Source organism: Agelaius phoeniceus, chromosome 2, assembly GCF_051311805.1.
Source record: "Agelaius phoeniceus isolate bAgePho1 chromosome 2, bAgePho1.hap1, whole genome shotgun sequence".
NCBI lineage: Eukaryota > Metazoa > Chordata > Aves > Passeriformes > Icteridae > Agelaius > Agelaius phoeniceus.
In genome coordinates this window covers 117,128,695-117,147,878 of record NC_135266.1, presented here as the reverse complement: position 1 = coordinate 117,147,878, position 19,184 = coordinate 117,128,695, and the positions used below count along the sequence as shown (strand labels likewise).

At 53.5% G+C, this 19,184-nt stretch overlaps 1 protein-coding gene across 2 annotated transcripts in view; it reads right to left on the bottom strand.

Moving 5' to 3' along the window:
* TIAM1 (TIAM Rac1 associated GEF 1) overlaps positions 1–19,184 on the bottom strand; it is a 151,400-nt gene that overhangs the window by 87,086 nt on the left and 45,130 nt on the right. Inside the window, exon 1 of one of the 2 annotated variants that reach the window (XM_054628168.2) lies at positions 14,004–14,178. The exons of the other annotated variant lie outside the window; for it this stretch is intronic. The gene's annotated coding sequence lies outside the window, so the exon portion shown is untranslated. Of the gene's footprint in view, positions 1–14,003; positions 14,179–19,184 lie in introns of those variants that run through there. 2 annotated transcript variants of the gene reach the window in all.

Genomic DNA, 19,184 nt, shown 5'->3' with positions numbered 1-19,184 from the left:
GACAGCTCTGTGCAGCGCAGGACTCAAAGCACAGCCTCCACACTGGGGCCAGATCTACAGTACCAATACTGCCAGGGACACAACCTCTGACTGAGCCTGCACAGGCCACTGCAGTAGGGTCACAGCAGTGAAATGCTGATGTGGCTCACGGTGGCACATCTTTCCTCAAGTCCCAAAGCAAACCAAGCTCAGGATGAGCTCCTCCAGCAGCAGCACAGCTTTGCTGGCGTGACGCAGCAGCACGAACGCTGCCGGTGGAGCATTTCTGATGCGTGGGGCTGCAGCAGGGATGGGCAGAGGGCAAGGAGAGGTGTCTCCCTGGCTGCAGAGTGCTGACTGCAGCCTTTTCGTGCCTGGGGAGCTGCCCAGCCCCTGCACACGGGGCAGAGGGGAACAAGCCGGGGCACGGCGAGGTTCCGCCCGCGCAGAGCGGCGGCTCCCCAGCACCCAGCCTGCCAGCCACCGAGAGCAGCCAGGCTGCTCAGGGTCTCCCAGAGGCACAACTCCCTCCTTTGGGGGCTCTGCATCCGGCCCCCAAGGAGCCACGAGGTTTGGAGAGGAAGCAAAAAGCTCCTGGTGTCGCAGAGAGAAGTCTCGCCTTGCCGCGCGCACCCAACGCTCACGGCGAGAAGGAAAAGGCCAAAGGCAGCAAAGAACAGAGGGGGAAAGCTCAGAGAAACAAGATGTGAGTTCTCTATTTTCCACAGACCATTCCCTAAGGGGTCAATTTTAGGAGCCTTTCCTGGACTCACAGCCCCCTCAGCAGCTCCACTGGCCCCTTTCAGGGGCTGTCCCTCCTCTTCCTCCTCCTCCCCTTCTCCCTGCTGTGCCCCAGGAGACCCAGCAGAGCCAGTCATGAGGAGGAGGAGGAGGAGGAGGAAGCACGGGCAGTTCTCTGCCACCTCCCAGCACCACCCCAGGTCACAGTCCCCATCTCATTTTCCCATTAAAACAGAGAAGTGCCACTCAAAGGAAACTCACAATAAGCTCTGAAAACATCCTTGCTAACAACTTACGTGTAATTTTTTCAAATACCTGAAATTCTCCCAGCAAAGCACCCAAAAAGCAGCCAGATACTCCCCTCCCTCTGCAAAAAAGCGTCCCTGGGAGCCAAAGGAAGGCAGCAGAGGCTGGAGAAATGCATCCCTCCTGGTGCCATCTGTAAGGCTGCAATTAGCCACCAGTATTTCTGTAACCCTACAGAGTGCTGAAAACAGAAAATCCATTAACTGGGACATTTTTGTGGGATTTCTGTCAGTTTGATTGTTCCAGAGGCTTATATTTATAAAAGATACAAAAACCTGACAGGCTTCCTTTGTTCAGTGTTTCACAAAGATCCACCAACTTTCAGGGCTCAATTCCACTGTAATTATTAGATTAGTAATTATGTAAACAGGCAGTAAACCCCTCTTTGAGACAATAAAAACATTTGCAGAGTAACTCAATGCTCAGAAGCAGAGAGAAGCTCCTCCAAGCAGCACCCAAAATCCCAGGGCACCAATTAATATTGGGATATTGTTCAGCCTGACCATTCACCAGCACGACAGGGCACGAGGGAGGAGTAATTCAAACCAGCCGTGGAATGGCTTTGAAATGAGACAAATAACCTGCTACAGGCACGGCTGGAAATGTGCTTTGAGGCCCATTTCCACCACCCCCATCCCCCCCTGAGCTCTGCTTTACCTGAGGAGCCAGGATGACCTCAGTGGGCAGCAGGAGAGGGGAAAAGGGGGCACTGAGCACAGAGCTCATTGCCTGGATGGGGCGGTGGGATGGGAAAGGGGACAGCAGGAGCACCGTGGTGAGGAGGGCACGGGGATGTGGGTGCCACAGGGAAGAGAAGAGCCCCTGAGCACCTCAGCCATGTCCCACCAGCCCCAGGGGACAGGGCTGTGAGCACAAGGAGCACAAGGCACTGAGGTCTGGCACGTCCTCCCTCCGCCCAGCTGTGGGAAAGGAGAGGAGCACTCCATTATCGCTCCTCACACAGGCTCTAACACGCCTCAACTTATTCTCTGCCTCTTAAAAAAACCCAAACAAGCCATGAAAAGGAATGTATAATCATCTGGCAGGGCACCTCTCTGCTCCAGCTTGCAGGCTCTGCCCCACCACGTTCTTTTCCCAGCCCAATGTGACTTGTGAAACATTTTACACAATGGGCACCCCCAGCTTTACAGGGGAAACAACTTGGAAACAAGGGAAGGGAAAGCCCAGAACAGGCTGGGGGCTCCTGAGGTGGAGGAAGCATGCCCTGATGGGACCTGGAACATGGAGGTGAAATCAGGAAGAACATCAAGTGCTTGTTTCTGCAGGAGATGCAGCAAACACTGCGAAAACCCCAGCCCGTGAGGCAGCCACGATCTGCAGCGTGGGAATCACAGAACCATGGGATGGTTTGGGTTGCAGGGACCTTAAAACTCACCCAGTGCCACCCCCTAAGAGGGGCAGGGACACCTCCCAGTGCCCCAGGTGGCTCCCAGCCCTGCCCAGCCTGGCCTTGGGCACTGCCAGGGATCCAGGGGCAGCCCCAGAGAGGGTGAAAGGGATTGCAGCTGCTCCTCCCAGCACACAAAAAGGCTGGAGAAGCCTGGCAAGGCTCAGTGTGGGATGTGCCTCTGCTCCCTGGGCTCAGCAGGGTTAATAACCTGCTCCTCCTCTCACAGCCCCACATGTAAACACACACTTTTGGGGCACAGGGCCCCCGCTCTGAGTTCATGCTCCACAGCTCCATTTTAGTTTTCCTCCTCAAGGCCTGACTTCCAAGTGCCTTCTGAAAAGGAAACAAGCCCTGGACGTGTTTGAACAAGTGGGCAACACCTGCTCCAAGCTTTTGGCTTTACTGCATTGTCTGGGGTTTGAGGTTTGTTCTTTAAAGCCCAACCTAACTGGCTTAGAGAGGAAAAAAAAAGAAAAAAAGAAAAGCTCATAACCAGTTTCAGGACTAAGAGAGAAAAAGACTTCATTCATTCCAATCCTTTGTTTTCAGGAAACTTACCCTGACATTTCTTTGCCAGCACATGAGAGAACTGCAGAAAATGCAAACACAGGCAGGATGGTGCTTCAAAGGAAGAAGGTCCAGCCCTGCCTTGGCCCCAGCTCTCCTGGCCCAGCCTCTCTTCTGGGATATTTCTGTATCAGGGAGCCCGTTCTACTGGAACCCTTAACAAGCAGGGAAGAGCAGGGCAGCATCCTGCCTGCCAAGTGCAATTTGTTCATGCAAGACTTGCAGAATGCACCTTCTGCTCTGGCCCAGAAACGCTCTGTACACCCAGAGGGGAGGTGATGTGAGAGCTGGGCAGAGCTGGCTGCTGCTGGAGGGGCAAAGTAGCTCCCAGCAGAGGCCAGGGATGGACCCATCCCAGCAGGGACACGACTGGGGCCCTGCACTGTCCCAGGGGTGGTTCCAGCTCTCCCATGAGTGCAGTTCTTGTCCCAGAGAACTTCCAGGTGGACACTCATGGACACAGGACTTCAGCTCCCAGTCCATCCTGCCAGCCAGGGACTTGAGTCTAAACTGAATCAGGAACTGGGAATCCCACAGGAACACTGCTTGGAGGTTTTCTCTGCTCCATCCACCCACGTGAAACAGAGCAGGATTGTTCATCTGTTGGGGGAGATTTTGCCCAATTAATCCATTAAGGAGTTTGGGGGGAATATTCTGGAGCATGCCACATGCTGTGAGCAGATAAATAACATGTCCCACTGTAGATGTTTCCTAACTTAGCCTGTATTTAAGGCAAGCAATAAATAACAGCACTGAACGTGGTTCTCAACACCAACATAAAATTTAAGAAACCAAATGCTGTCTAATTTTGTTGATTCCTTTGCTGTGCCAGTTGTAACAGGCTGATAAATTCCCACAGAAAGGATACCATTCGTGCCCCCTCTGCTGGGACAATTTTGGGGGATGTACCCAGCAAAAGATGATGCACAACAGGTTATGTACACCACAATGGGTTGGAATTTACACACAGAGAAGAATGAATCAAAATAAATCCCATTTACCATCATGACAGCCAACTATAAATTTTAATTTAGCCGAAGGGAAGCCAGATATTGACATCCTGGACTAGACCGCCCACAAGTTTGACTGATGCCACACAAAGCTAACCTGATGCTCAAACAACAACAATTAATAAGATCTTAGCAGCACCAGCCTTAAAATGTGAAAATTCTACCAATATTTTCCCAATGCATTCAGGTGAAAAAATGCATCAACCCAAGAGCCATCATCCAGCTTTTTCAAAATTAGTGCCTTTCATGGAGGAAGCCATGAGCAATGCTACCTGCCAAGTCAGTAAACAAAATTAGAACTAGAAGAGTAATAAATTCCATTTTTAATCAGGGAAAATGCCGGAAATAATTAAAAACTAATACCCTTTATGGAAGCCCAGCTGAAATATTTGCTGATTTAAAATTAAAATGGCCTTGCATTGGACTAACAAAGGGTTATGTTTAGAATATTTCCACGTTCTCTTACTGAACGCAGCACAGCCAAGGTGCATGCACGCCCCTGATTGCAGAGGGAGCCACAGAACAGGGTTATCTGCACAGGGCTGTGGCAAGCTGAGGCACAAATGGTCCTTGAGCCCAAACTCCCCATTTCTCACTCAGTTTCTGCAGGAAACCCTGATAACCCAGGCCAGGCTCTCGGGGATCAAGCTGCTCACATCCACATCCACATCCACCTAATCCTCTGAGCAATGCTCAGTGCCACAATGGGAATGAAATAACAGCTCTGGAGTGGGGTAATCACAGCCAGCAGCTCCAGCCCTCCCATCCCCATTCCCAGGGGAACAGCTCATGCCAACAGGTGGCATTTCAGAGCCTGCTCTGTGCTGCTGGATAAACCCAGCCCAACACAAAGCTGGGCCTGGGGAGGCCCATCTGGTGCCATTGCTGCCATGGAGTACCTGCAGTGCTCACAGGGGGTGGCTCCATCCCCCTGTGCTTCCCTGCACAAAGTAACTTTCACCTATTCCACATTCCCAGAGAACTCTCAGCCCAGATGTGGGGGATGCTCATCACACTAGGACAGGGGTATTTCATGCTCAGGGCTCCTTTTCCCCCCCAGGTTTTTAAATTCTAGAGGATTTCATTCAATTGCAAGGCAAGGATTTCAGCCTGGCTGCCTGACAGCTTTAGTGGGTTGCTCAGTGGTGAGGCTTAACCAAAGCTGTGTCTGAGAGAGAAGGGGCTCGATTAGGGCTCTGCTCTTCAACCCAGTTCCAGGGATTCACAGCAAGAACCTGGAATCTCCCTGAGTCTCAAAGCCCCTTTTACAGCCTGAGAAGCTCCTTTCCTGTACCACTGAAAGAAAGCCAGAATAAATCACAGAACCACAGAAGGGTTTGGGACCTTTGAGATCATCCCTCCCTCCAGGTGAGGTGTCCGTGCAGGGGACAGTGACAAGTATCTCCTCAGACAGCAGGGGCTGTGCCACTTCATCAGAAAAGGCCTCTAAAATCGAGTGAAAGAAGTCACAAGCACCTCCACTCTTGTGGGACCCACTCCATTACTCTGGGATAATGCTGCCATAAATTGTAGGTCAGGCATAGTGGAATATGAATCCCTGGCCCCTGGCATTCCTCTGCTAGGTTTAAAAAGAGAGGCTGGACCAAGAAAATCCTCTTATTGCTCTATCAATTTGACTAGCAGAGACTCTAAATGTGAAATTTGGTCCAGCTTGAGCTATAAAATCAGATTTTCATATCCAGGTTCCCAAGAGCTCTGGCTGAGAGCCTCGGTGAGCTCCAGGACCTGGAGAACTGGGGGGCTTTGGGAAGCCCTTAGAGTGGGGAGCTGAGGAGGAGCTGGGAGAGGCTTCCCCAGGGGTGGGCAGAGCTCCTGAGAGCTCAGCAGAGTTGTGCTCACGGTGACACGTGGCAGGGCCGTCTGCTGTGAGAGGCAGGAGCTGCCAGGGGGGCGTCAAGGCTGTCCCTGCTGTCCCCAGCTCCATGGGGATGTGACTCACAGCTCGCTGCAGCCTCAGCCAGGCAAGACATTTCCTTGCCATTTAGACAATGAATCAGGAGCTCTGCGAGGTTTCATCTCCCTGCATTCAAATCCAGATCTTGTTTGTAAGAAGAATTTGATGAAAGGGTAATTTTATGTACCTGCTGAAAAGGTTTGGTCCTTGATTCCTTCTCAGCAGTGTTACGTGCTGCCATGACCTCGAACCACAGAACATCCTGAATTAGAAGGAACCCACAGGAACAGAGTCCAACTCCTGATCCTGCACAGGACACCCCAACAATCCCATCACGTTCCCAAGAAACACCTGGATGTGTTTCACTTTTCCCAAAGCAGGTTACAGAAAAGTCAGGGGAAGCAACAGGTTCCAGGCAGAGGATTTGTAAAACTGCTGCTGCTCCCTTAAGTGACTCATTAAGCAAAAAGTGCATTAAAATTTCAAAGGGTCCCTGTACAAAAATAGCTCTGCACAGCTGGAGTGGCTTCAAGTGAGATGCACACTCTGATGAGCAGGTTCAAGATTGCTCTGAAAGAGCTAAATAAATATCTGCAATCTTGCGTGAATGCCAGGTGAGCTGGGCTCCTCCTGAAGCTGCTGAGCTTTAGGAACGTGGGCTGGGCAGTCATTCCCAACACAGGATGATCCAATCAGACCTTGGGATGAGCACAGCTCAGCCTGAGCAGGTTCTGGGGAGCAGCAGGACCAGCCCCTCGGCCTGGGAACCTGCAGCTTGCACTAGGAGCCCATCCCAGGGCAAGGGAGAATGGGACCACAGGGTGGCAGCTCTGTGTCCCAGAAATGGGGCTGCCTGGACCCCAAACTAGCTCCAAGGCAGTCCCTCAGACCTCTTGTTCCCCTTGTAGACAGCAGCTCTCAGCAAAATGCACTGGGAACGTGCAGGGCAGGCTCAGGCTGGACATGAGAGGGAATTTCTCCATGGAAAGGGTGACTGAGCATTGGCAGGGGCTGCCCAGGGAGGTCTGGAATTCCCATCCCTGGAGGTGGCACTCAGGGCTCCGGGCTGGGCACAAGGTGGGGATGGGGCACAGCTTCCACCTGATGATCTCTGAGCTCCTTTCCAGCCTCAGGGACTCTGGGACACCATGACAACTCCTCCTGTGAGCAGGGAGCCAGCTCCACCTCCAGCCAGAGGCCACAGGAAAAGCCTGGAACCCCAAACCTCTGCACAGTTTGGTCTGCAGGGGTTATTTTTCCTCTCGATATATTGATTAGCAATTCTGCCTGCCTAACCACGTGCTGTGCAGGAGCTGTGGGTCCTACTGGGTTCCTTCAAAGCCTTTTCTGCCTTGCACACTTGTGCTCAGCACCAAACAAACATTTGCTGCAGCACTTTTAGTCGCTGCTCTGAATTATGCAAAAAGAGCACATTGCACAGACACACTCCTATGGTTTGCAAGCTGTATCTGTGCTGTACACACAGGAGGGCTGTGCTGCCTGCAGGAGCCTTCTCTGTGGGACATCACCCACCCTGACCACCTCAGGAGCTGCTCAGGGCCCTGCTGGATTCACCCTGCACTGTGCCCAGAGCTCCTGCATGGGCTGAGACCAGAGCTGCACAGTCACAGGAGGATATGTGAGCCTGGGTCCAGGGGCTCACACAAAGCTGGAGCTGTTTTTCCTGTCATCACAGGCCTGGGACTGGCAATTATTTCGTTTCCATCTCTCTGGTGCTGATGGGGGAATCACTGTCCTGCCTCAGGCAGCAGAACAGCCCCAGCTCCCGTTCCCTATGGAGCTCAACAGAATCACAGAATATCCTGGGATCCACAGGGACCACCCAGAGCAGCTCCTGGCCCTGCACAGACACCCCAACAATGCCAATCTGACTCTGAGAACCTTGGTCAAACACTCCTGGAGCTCTGTGGGGCCGTGCCCATTCATTCCCTGGGGAGCCTGGGCAGTGCCCAGCACCTCTGGGGATGAACCTTTCCCTAAATCCAGCCTAAACCCCTCCAGACCCAGCTCCAGGTGTTCCCTGGGTGCTGTCAGTGTCCCAGGGAGCAGAGATCAGTGCTGCCCAGCAGTGGAGCCAGGTTTTGGCAGGCACTAAGTGGGTCAGCCTCCTGTTCTGCAACAGAACTACCCAATGCTCACTGATGAGATCCCAGCCCCTGCAGAGACTCAGGGAGACCAGGCCCTCTGTGGGACCTCCAGCCTGCCCAAATCCTTACCCTGCCCAGTGCCAGCCTCTCTGTGCCCCCTCCTCTGCCTGTTCAGCTGTAAGGTACCGACAAACACAAGGATTCTCCCTTAGCTGTGAAGCCCCACGAGGCTGCCAGCACGTCCTCCTTGCAATGCCTCTATTTCCAAACAATCCAGCCCCTCTTCCCAAAGATGCAGCCCCAACAGCCCGAGCCCTGCAGAAGGATCTACTCTCAAAGCCAAAAAAAGCCTTGGTTTTTCTTTTTCCACTAGCCCAGAAGCACAAACCAAGGGCTCTGTGATTCTCTCAGGGCCCCAGCCAGTCTCTGCCTATTCCCTGTATTGCTTCACCACGTTTGGAAACACAGAACCAGCTCCTGGAGCACCTCATGGCTGTGCAGCCCTGCCCTTGTCTTGCCTCAGCCCCTGCTGCCCCAGGGCTGAGGGCACATTTCAGCACAGAGGCACTGCCTGAGCCAGGTGGGAATGGACAGCCATGGCCAGGGGCTCCCAGGGGTATTCCCAACACGTTCTCACTCTTCATCTGGACATTTACATCAATTTCCCAACCCCAGGTGGCTTAAAACAAGTGGCTGCACCTTACTCCTCCTCCTCAAAAATCCCTTATTTCTTTTTAATTTCCCTTTCAGAAAACTCTCCATAAACTCCAAACTTAGAGGGATGCTCAGGTAAGCATGTCAAGCATAAAAACCTGTTTGAAGCAGTAAACAGGAGCTGAAATGTCATGGATTCATTCAGGTGCCTCCAGGAATGACAGCTCCAAGGAACACATCACACAGTATGACTTTCCAAATTTTTAAAAACCAGGCTGGTAAATTACAGTGATTTATCACTCCACAACAAAGTACATACACACACACAAAAGCACTTCCCAGAAAAAGATTACCAAGCAATCATCCAGATGTTACTAAAGCATTAAGATTAATTTGGGAAAAAAAAAATCAGCAAGGAACTGACTCCCACAGGCTTGTTATTGTCATAAATTTTATCCTGCAACTTCCAAGAGAACAGAGTTCTGGACTGTGCCTCAAGTCTCACTGGCTGTGTGTGTTTCTGGTGCCCACCTCACACCTCTTACAGCAGCACCCTCCAACTCACCATGGGGGACCATGAGAGTCAACAAAAACACAACTTTCCTCCCACTTCACAGAAAAAAACCCCACCAGATTCTCATTGTTGCAGGGGAAGAAAGAAAAGGCTCCTTTGTTACTGGTAAAAAAAAAAAAAATCGGTCATTTTTCACCAGAACAACCTTTGGCATGTGTTACACATCACCTGCAGCCAGAGGATGCCTGACAAGGGCTCTCAGCCACTGCTTTAATTCCTGCACAGACGTCACCCAACCATCCAAAACACCCTGGAAAACTGGAGCACTCCAACTCCTGCCCAGGGGCCTCTCCCTGGGATCCCCTCACCAGGAGAGGGGGAAACCACTGGCAAAGGGAAGGAAAGCTGGGGAAAAGGCTGGGTTTGGAAAAAGGCTGGGTTTGGAAAAGCTGGCAGAACCAGGCACAACCTCTGGGCTGGCTGTCCCAGGCTGTCCCAGTGCTCCCGAGCTCCTGGAGTGCCCAAGGGAGCACCTGGAGGTGGCACACAGTGCTCTGGGCTGGGCACAAGGTGGGCATTGGTCACAGCTGGGACTGGCTGACCCCAGAGGCCTTTTCCAGCCTGAAGGATTCTGTGAGGTGGCTGCACCCAGCTCCTTCCCCAGCTCCTTTCCTGGGGTGCCCTTGCGCAATGGAGCCTTTGTCTCCACTGCAGTGTCTGAGGGCCTGGGGCACACTCTGAACACACCTTCCCCACCCAGCCCGATGCAAATGAGCAGCCAGGCAATTCCCAGTGGGAAGCAGACAGCACAAGGTGCTTTGTTGTGCCTCCTGGAGGGACTGGGCTGGGAGCACAGAGGGCTGAGTGCTCACCCAGCACTGCCACTGGGCAGTGCAAGGTGCAGAGGGAGATCTTGGCATCCCCCAGAAACAAGGGAAGAAGGTGTTCATGCAAAACCTACACACTTCCCTTCTTCTGTCCAACTTCTGCTGTTTCAGAGACCCCAAAACCACGTTCTGGCTTTGGACAAAATGCTACAGGAAAGCAACTTCTGGCAACTTCCCCAGCTCCTGCAAATGCAGCTCTGTGCCCTACACTGCCCAACTTCATCTTTGGAGGGGGACACCAGCTCCAGCTGAAAGGGACATTGCCCTACACACACAGGAAGAAACACCTCTTGCATAAAGACTCTGCAATTCCAGAGCTGGTTCTGCACTTACTACCCAGTATCACATCCCCTCAACAAGTGACTCACTCTTCTGCACCTCACAGGAGAAACTGAGCCCATCGCGTCCAAACTGGATGGGAAAATACAAATAGAAATGCAGAGCAGTTTTCAGAAGGAAATAACTGTTTCTGCCCCTTCAGAAATAAACACAGCTGCTCCCAGGCCTGTGGCTGCCCACTGGCACCCCTCTTGCCCTTACACCCACAGAAGAGCACGCCCATTGTGACTCCCACATTCCTGTGTGCCCGTGGCTGATTTTTGGGCAATGTCCCTGCCTCCCAGCAGGATGTACGTGTGCAGGGTGATTTGTGGTCAGCCCAGAGGAGCTTCCAGAGCTGCTGCTCACTCCCTGTAACTCAGGGGCACTCTGGCAGTGCGAGGTGACGCAGCTTGCCCCGTACCAGTCTTGCTCAAGTGGCACCACGGCGCATTTTCCATGCTCCTCCCAACATCAGGCACACAGCTCTTCCAGAGAATGCCTGGCCACTGGTTAAACTCTGTAACATCACCAAGAGCCTGGGCTCCTAACTAGCCCTAGAACCATGGAATCACACAGTTATTACAGGTGGAAAAGACCTCTGAGACCATTGAGTGTCACCACATCCAGACACTACTGTGTCAGAGTTGAAAGTGCCAGAGTTGAACCCCCACTGCTGCTTTCCCAATCTCCAGCCTGCCAGCCCAGAGCTCCCTGCTGGGAATACCAAAGGCAGAAAGCAGAGTGGGAACTGCTGTGGGTGCTGGAAGCAGGGAGATTCCTGAGGCAAACCAGGAGCAGAGCCCCTTCCCTGGAGCAGAGCCCTCCCTGGGCTCAGCCTGCAGGCTCTGCCTGATGGGCACCCCCTTCCCCTGCCCACATCATTCCTCTGCTTGGCTCTGTGAGGCCTTTCCGAGCTGCCTGAGAACATCCCATGCCAGCTCTCATGGCAAGCCTAACTGGAAGCCTGAAGAAGCAATTACACTAAAAGCACTCTGCAGTGAATGCAGCACCTGTCTGGCAGCCCCAGCGCCGGCTCAGGGGGCTGTGCCTCTGGGACACGGCACACACAGCGCAGAAAGCCTTCCCACGTGGAGCAGCACCACAGCTTCCTGCCCCTGCAAGGCAGGAGGGGCTGGCAGCCCTCACAAACATCCATCCATCCATCCATCCATCCATCCATCCATCCATCCATCCATCCATCCATCCATCCATCCATCCATCCCCCCTTGCTCAGCCCTCTGCCTGCCTGCATCCCACTGGGAACACAAGCACGCAGCCGGGAGTGGGGCTGCTGAACCAGGGAGAGGGATGCTCGTGTCTGCTTCCAGCTCACTTACCATTTGAGATGTCACAAGCAATAAAAACTCCATCCTGGTTCTAGAAACCCCTAACTCTTCTGACCTGTGCCTCGTGAGGCACAATAAAAACACGAACATCTACGTGCTAACTTCCCCTTTCACCCCCTGCTTGTGGCACAGCTGGGCTAATCCCATTCCCACTGCTCTGCATCCTGACCTCCTTAAACAACCCATGCGAGGATGTTAAAACACTCTGATCTATAAATAATGTATTCCCCTCATCCAGCAATGGATTACTGGGCCATAAAACTCCCTGGAACGCTCTGCACAGCCGCCAGTTTAACGAAATAATACCCAGGAAGACACATCAGTACAGACTCATCCTCCTCCTCGATGAATTCCTGCAAAGACTCGATGCCACTGTTAGTTTTTGCACTGGATTTTGCTTTGCAATTAATTATTTAGAAGCTGGTATTTTATTCTAGCAGACTTTCTTGCCTCCCATCAAAGACCCTTTAATTTTTTGAGCTAATACCCCGCACAGCTGGGAGAAGAGCAGCACTGGGGAGCTCCTCAGAGCCAAAGGGAAGCACAGTGGGGTCTCTCTGCCTGACGCACACAGTTTAGACCCAAGCCATCCTGTTGGGAGCTCCCACTGCTGCCACCTCATCCTCCTGCCCCAGCTTTGGGCAGGAGGATTCCCAGGCACTCCCTGGAGCAGTCCAGTCACTGATCCTGCAGGGATCAGCTGTGTTTTCCTGGGGGCTCCCTTCCAAACAGCCATTACCTACGAGTCAAGCCGGAGTGTGTAACTTCATTAGAGACAAACGAGTCTGCTCCAAACACTGCTGCCTAATAGACTCACAGCCACTGCAAAATCAATGCTTCTCCTCAACACCAATTCCAGCAGGAGTCCTACCACTGATCTCCCAGAGCAAAAGCATTAAGCTCAAGCAAATGCTTAAATGATGCAAATTTGCGGTTTGGCAGATTTTTCTGTCAGGCATTTTGGAAAAATAAAGCATTTCTGCCTCAAAACCAGTTAGAAACCAGCCAAGCACCCTTTAAAGAGCAGGTTCCCCAGGAAGCACGAGCAGGCCTGCCACATTTGGGCACCTGATCCCTCAGCCCAGCCTGCCCTGCTGAGCACAGCACTTTTCCACCCCTTTTCCATAATGCACAGATCACTTTAAACTCAGAAAGGACGGGAGAAAACAGGCAAGGCAGTGACACCCACCAAACCTGCTCGCTTCGTTCCACAGCACCCACCACGTGTGGAAATGTAAATCCCTCCTGCAATATTCAAACACCATCCAAGGAACCAACAGCCAGCTCAGCAGCGGGGCTCTGCCACGTGAAACAAAACTCTGAAAGCACATTTCCAACAGCTCCAGAGTGACTTAACTCCCAGGAAAAGGTATGCGGGATCCTTTGCCTGTGCCCCGGAGGATTACTCACAGCTGATGCTGGCTCGCATGGCTCAGAGTCAGGGCCGATCCCTGCCCCTGGCCCTGGGGAAGCAGGAGCCATCCCTGACATTGTCACAGACTGTGCCAGCAGCCCTGGGGACAGCAGCTCGGGCTGGGCAGCCAGGACAGGACAGGAGCAGGGCCAGGAGACAGCGCTGCTGCTGCTGCTGCTGGGTGCTCAGCCCCGATGCTTAGTCACAGTAATTGCAGAGCCAGGGCTCTGTGCTCACATTTCCTGTCACCGACCCAAGAATTAGGCAATTTAGATCCAGAGATAGCGCCCGGGATATTAAATTACTTGATAAGCCATCGCTGAAGGAACCAGCAGGAAAATGAACAGCTCGACAGGGACGAGGTTCTCCCTGTCCCCCCAGTCCCGGCTGCGCAGAGTTCCCAAATCTTTGGGGAGTGGGAGCCCCCCCAAAAGGGAGAGCACTGCCCTGCACAGACACCCAGCCGAGCTGCAGTCAAGTTGAAACCTTTCACGGGGCTCATTTTCAACAATTAAAGAGCGTGGCAACCTGTAATTACGGAAAATAAAGCCAGACAGCTGGAGAAGGGAACATCTCCCGTCAGTAACTCGATACCACATTTTCTCTCGTAGGGAATTCAGCTATGAACTCCCCGGCTCCCCTGCAATCGGCTCCCTCCGAGCAGCACAAAAGCAAACAGCACCTGAGACCCCAGCTAAACACAACTCACAGAAAGCAGCACCTCTCTCCATAAAAGAGGGGAATCGGGAGAGGAGAGCCCTCCCGGACCCACAGCGCCAGCCAGCCCGGCATCCCGGTGCCGCATCCCGATCCCATTCCCCGGCTCTCACCGCTCATCATCAGCAGCACGAACATCGTGGCTTTTCCTGCTCCCCGAGCCCCGGCCGCCGCTAGCACAGAGGAGGAAGCGCCTGCATTTCATTCCCCTGCTGCTCCGGAGTGGGTGGAACTCGCCAAGTTTCACGCTGAGATGAGATGGGTCAATTGGGTGTGTTTGAAGGTTTGGGGTTTTGCCATCCCTCCCTCCCTCCGTCTCTTCCTCCCTCCCTCCCTCCCTCTCCTGATTAATTCCTCCCGTCACAGGCTTCAGACGAGCTGCCACTCAGCCCCGCCGGCTCCTGAAATCTGAATTCCTAAGGACATCCCTCCGGGGCGACTGTAACTCACCGGCTGCCAGAGGAGCCCAGGACTCGATCCCCAGGAGCCCGGAGAGATTCCGGGTGTACCGGCTCCACAGTCCTCGGGATCCTGCTGTGTTCGCAGGCACAGCTCGCCAGGAGACAGAAAATGGAACATTCTGACCCAGCCCGTGCCTTCCGCCTCTGCCCTCCGCTCGCCCAGCACCCCGAGGGCTTCCCTGGTCCGGGCGGGATGATGCTGCCCTAGGGCACTCGTTAAAAACACACCCGCAGCTGCTCCCACAGGTGCAGAAGGGTTTCCAGGATCGGGGACTGCAGGGAATTAGGAATTACATCGATCTGGTTTTACTTAATTCCCTACTTCCACAAAACCGTCTCTGGATTAAGATTTGAGCAGCAGCAGCAGCATCCTCCAGACCAGGGCTGGCTAATGGTTGCTATAAATAAGAAATACCAACACAAAACCCATCTGTGTTTATCCCCCAACTTGCCTCTGCACCACGTATGTGGGACAGGAAAAACAGGTATGAAACTGCTCTGAAAAAGAAGCAGACAACACAGTCAATGTTCTTTACAAGCAGAAATCGAATTAATTAACAAATTAACATCTACAACTCTGCACGATGCTGCACACATACCAAGTATCGAGCAATACCCCTGCCCTTGCAGTCCCACCCACAAACTGGGAAAAGGACAGAGCCACGAGGAAAATAATAAAATAAAAAGGCAAAAGGTACGTGCAGGAGCCTGGCTCTGACCCAGGGCTGGGCAGACAGCTGTGGCACTGGAAGGATTTAACAGCTGGAGTGAGGCTGTGGGGTTCCACAGCCCGGGTGCAGAGCAAGGGAGGAGATGATTCTATTTTGGGACAGGGACAAGATATCAGGGAAGCAATTTGACACGGCACAGCCATCCTTGCAGCCCCCGTGACCAGGAACAGGAGTGAGCAGTGAGTCCGAGCCCACGTCAAACAGCACCTTGGGTTGGACTTCTCACCTCAGGTGTTTCCCACAGTCCCACCCACACCCAGCACGAGGTCCCCGTGACCACAGGCACACCCCAGAAACAGCAGAGGGCCGGAGGAGGGATGGGGTCAGACACTGTTTGGCCTGGGGAGCACTCAGCAATCCTCAGCATGAATTTAAACCCTGACTGGGCAAACCAGCAGCTCCCATTGCAGACAAACCAACGGAGAGCAGCTTTCAGCGCTGGGAACTCGCAGAGCCCGAGCAGACGAGCAGGTTTGGCGAGCCACCCATGGTGACTCAGAGGGCCACGGGGCTGCTGTGCCTGCCCTGCTGTGCCTGCCCTGCTGTGCCTGCCCGCGGGGCCGCTGGAACGGGGCACAGCTCCCACAGTGCCCAGGGAGCGCTCCCGTCGGAACGGGATCACTCCCATTGGAATGGGATCATTGCCATAGGAGCGGGATCACTGCCATTGGAATGGGATCACTACCATAGGAGCGGGATCACTCCCATTGGAATGGGATCACTGCCATAGGAGCGGGATCGCTCCCATTGGAATGGGATCACTGCCATAGGAGTGGGATCGCTCCCATCACAGTAAGATTGCTGTCATCAGAGTCAGATTGCTACCATCAGAACGGGACTGCTGCTGTCGCAATAGGATCGCTGCCATTGGAGTGGGATCACTCCCCTCGCAATAGAATTGCTGCCATCAGAGTGGGATCACTCCCATTGCAATAGGATCATCCCCATTGCAGTGGGATCACTCCCATCGGAGTGGGATCACTCCTGTCGCAATAGGATCAGTCCCATTGGAGCGGGATTGCTCCTGTCGCAATAGGATCACTCCCATTGGAGCGGGATCACTCCTATTGCAATAGGATCATTCCCATCGCAATAGGATCACTCCCATTGGAGCAGGATCACTCCCATCAGAGCAGGATCGCTCCTGTTGGAGCAGGATCACTCCCATCGGAGCGGGATTGCTCCTGTCGCAATAGGATCACTCCCATCGGAGCGGATCACTCCCATTGGAGCGGCCTTGGCGTGTACCCACACACAGGTGTGCACACCCCAGCTCCCACAGATGCTGCAGCCACGCTGCCACTGCAGAGGAGGGACAGGTGCTTGCTGTGATACATCAGCAGCAAACTCTGCACTGAATTCACTGAATTTGGAGGGCAAAGGCAGCAGCACCCCTTCTGCTGCCACCTGCACCCTGCCACAGCAGAGGACAGCTCTTCCTGCTACCCACAGCAATCCCTGGGCATGGCAGAACTCCCAGGAAAACATCAGCTGCTGTAGAGCAGCTTGCAGAAACATTCAGACATTGCTGTAACCACTGGTGGGTTTTAAATCACAGAATGATTTCACTGGAAAAGATCTCCAAGGCCATCGAGTCCAACCTGTGCCTGATGCCTACCTTGTCACCAGCTCAGAGCACTGAGTGCCACATGCACTTGGAATTCCTTGGACACCTCCAAGGATGGGCACTCCAAACCTCCCTGGGCAGCCCCTGCCAATGCCTGACCACGTGTTCCATGGAGAAATTCCTCCCTCTCCTCCTGTCCCTGTTCCCTGGGAGCAGAGCCCAAACCCCCCGGCTGTCCCCTCCTGTCAGGAGCTGTGCAGAGCCACAAGGTTCAGTGCAGAAGAAAGCAGAGACTTCCCCTTCAATCATGCCCCAGAGCAGTGTAGCAAAACCCAGCAAGCCATAAGCAGCAATCCTAAGGTATGGAGAGAGATCCATGGAGGGAGAGGAAGGGATGCCTCCTCCTGAGTTGTGTAGGATCCAACAGAGATGAGATGCTCCCTGCAGGAAGCGTGGCTGGGTGAGCAGCCCGGGATGGAGGGAGCAGGGAAGGAAGGTGTGGAGCAGCCTGAGCAGGAACCCTGGTGGGCAGTGCCAGGCTCTCCGTGGGGAGAGCAGGCACTGCCAGGCCTGGCCCTGGCTCCCAGCCCTGCTGACACACTGGGACACTCCCTTTGGATGTGGGCTTCCTCCGAGGGCACGAGCCCCGTGCCAGCCAGGAAGTACCAAACCTGCTGGGAGCCAGCCTGGGATGTTGTGCCTGGAATGGCACCCCTGGGAAAGGTCTCTCCTCCTTCCCTCCTTCCGGCAGGATGAATCGCACCAGAATGGAGAAGGTTTAGGTCACACCTCAATGGGGATGCAGCTCCTCCCGAGGGCAGCTCCTGCTCCCTGTGACAGGGACAGGACCCAGGGAATGGCTGGAGCTGTGCCAGGGGAGGATCAGGACATGTCCTTCCAGTGCCCAGGCTCCCCAGGGAATGGGCACGGCCCCACAGAGCTCCAGGAGCCTTTGGACACCGTTCCAGGATGCCCAGGGGGGGATTGTTGGGGTGGATGTGCAGGGTCACACAGGGAGTGGGACTGGATGGTCCTTGTGGGGCCCTTGAGGGAGGTTCTGGCTCCCCAAACATCCATCCCAGCACAGAGCCCAGAGGAGAGAGGCCCCAGAGCACAGCCCTTCTCTGTGGTGGAAGGAAGGCAGACACAATCCAGGTCTGTACCCTGCAAAAGGTGTTTTTATCAACCCTAATTAACATCCTGGGCCTCTCACACCCTGGCACACCTGCTAATTAGCAGGCATGAGTTAATATCGTTTTAACAATGGATTGGCACTTGGGGCAGAAGAAGGGGAGTCGCTTCAGCCCAGTGACTCACCCTGAGCACAGAGCAAGGTGAGATACCAGGAGCAGCTGCTGGGCTCACACGGGGCTCTGCAGACCGTATCTCCTTAACTAAGGCTTACTTTACAAAGCCAGGGTGCTTCAAAAATTCATGATTCTATCTGTCTTATTTTTCACCTGCACACACGGGTGGCCTTGGAGGAGGTTCTGTCTCCACCACCCAGACAGGTGGAGCAAGACATGGTGGAGTTCCTGAGGTGATCATCAGCCCCTCTGGTCAAGCCTCTTCCAGGACATGACCTGGGGTCTGTCAGCCACTGACCATCCCTCAGGAACATCCCCAGGGAACACCAAGGAGCTGATGTCCAGGCCAGTTCTGGTGCCTCTCCAAACACCCCACAAGCACAGATGGCGCTGGGCACACATCACTGAGACACTGGTGCCCTTTTCCAGGGAATCCTGGAAAAACTGCAGCCCTACACACATAACCTGGCCTTCAAAGCTCCCTGTGGATGATGCACTGGTTTCACCCTGGAATCCCACCCTTGGTGTGGCCTCACACACCTGGCAGGAGCAAAGGGTTGGGACAGCTTGGCTTGAGCCATCTTATATTCAGTCATAAACTGAAGAACAAAGCTGACTTAGCTTGCATTATTTTGGGTTTTTTTGAAACTTCAGCTTTCAAACTCTGTGAAGCAGCACCTCGCAAGAGGGCACCGATGGAAAACCATCACACCACCATCAGAATTGTTCCTACCCCCTCAAATTGATGTTGAACACTGCCTGCCTTCACTTGGTCCAATAAAAACCTGCAAACCAACCCCTGGCAATTACAGAACATTAATGCCATGAAAAATTATACTGGGTTGAATGTATCCACACTCCCTGCTATCAGAAGGGTTTTCTCAGCCTCATGTTTCTATTTGGGATTAGGAAGGCAGCTGTGAAAGGCAAGTATTGTTCACTCACAAATGGTTCCCTTTCAGCCTCTACAGAAGTCAGGTAATGAATTACAGGAGGGTTTTTTTCTTCCCTTTGGAGAGGTCAGCAGATATATCAGCTCCTGGGAAAGCTGATCCCTGTTGTTTGGCTACAAGGGGAGCTGAAAAAGGCTCCTAATGAGCTCCAGGGAGTGGATGGTGGCAGCGAGCCAGCACCTCTGCCTGTGAAACCCAGACAAGTGACAAGAGGCAGGAGCCACCTCTGGCCCCAGCACAAGGAGAAATTCGAGGCTTTGGCTGGCAAATTTAAG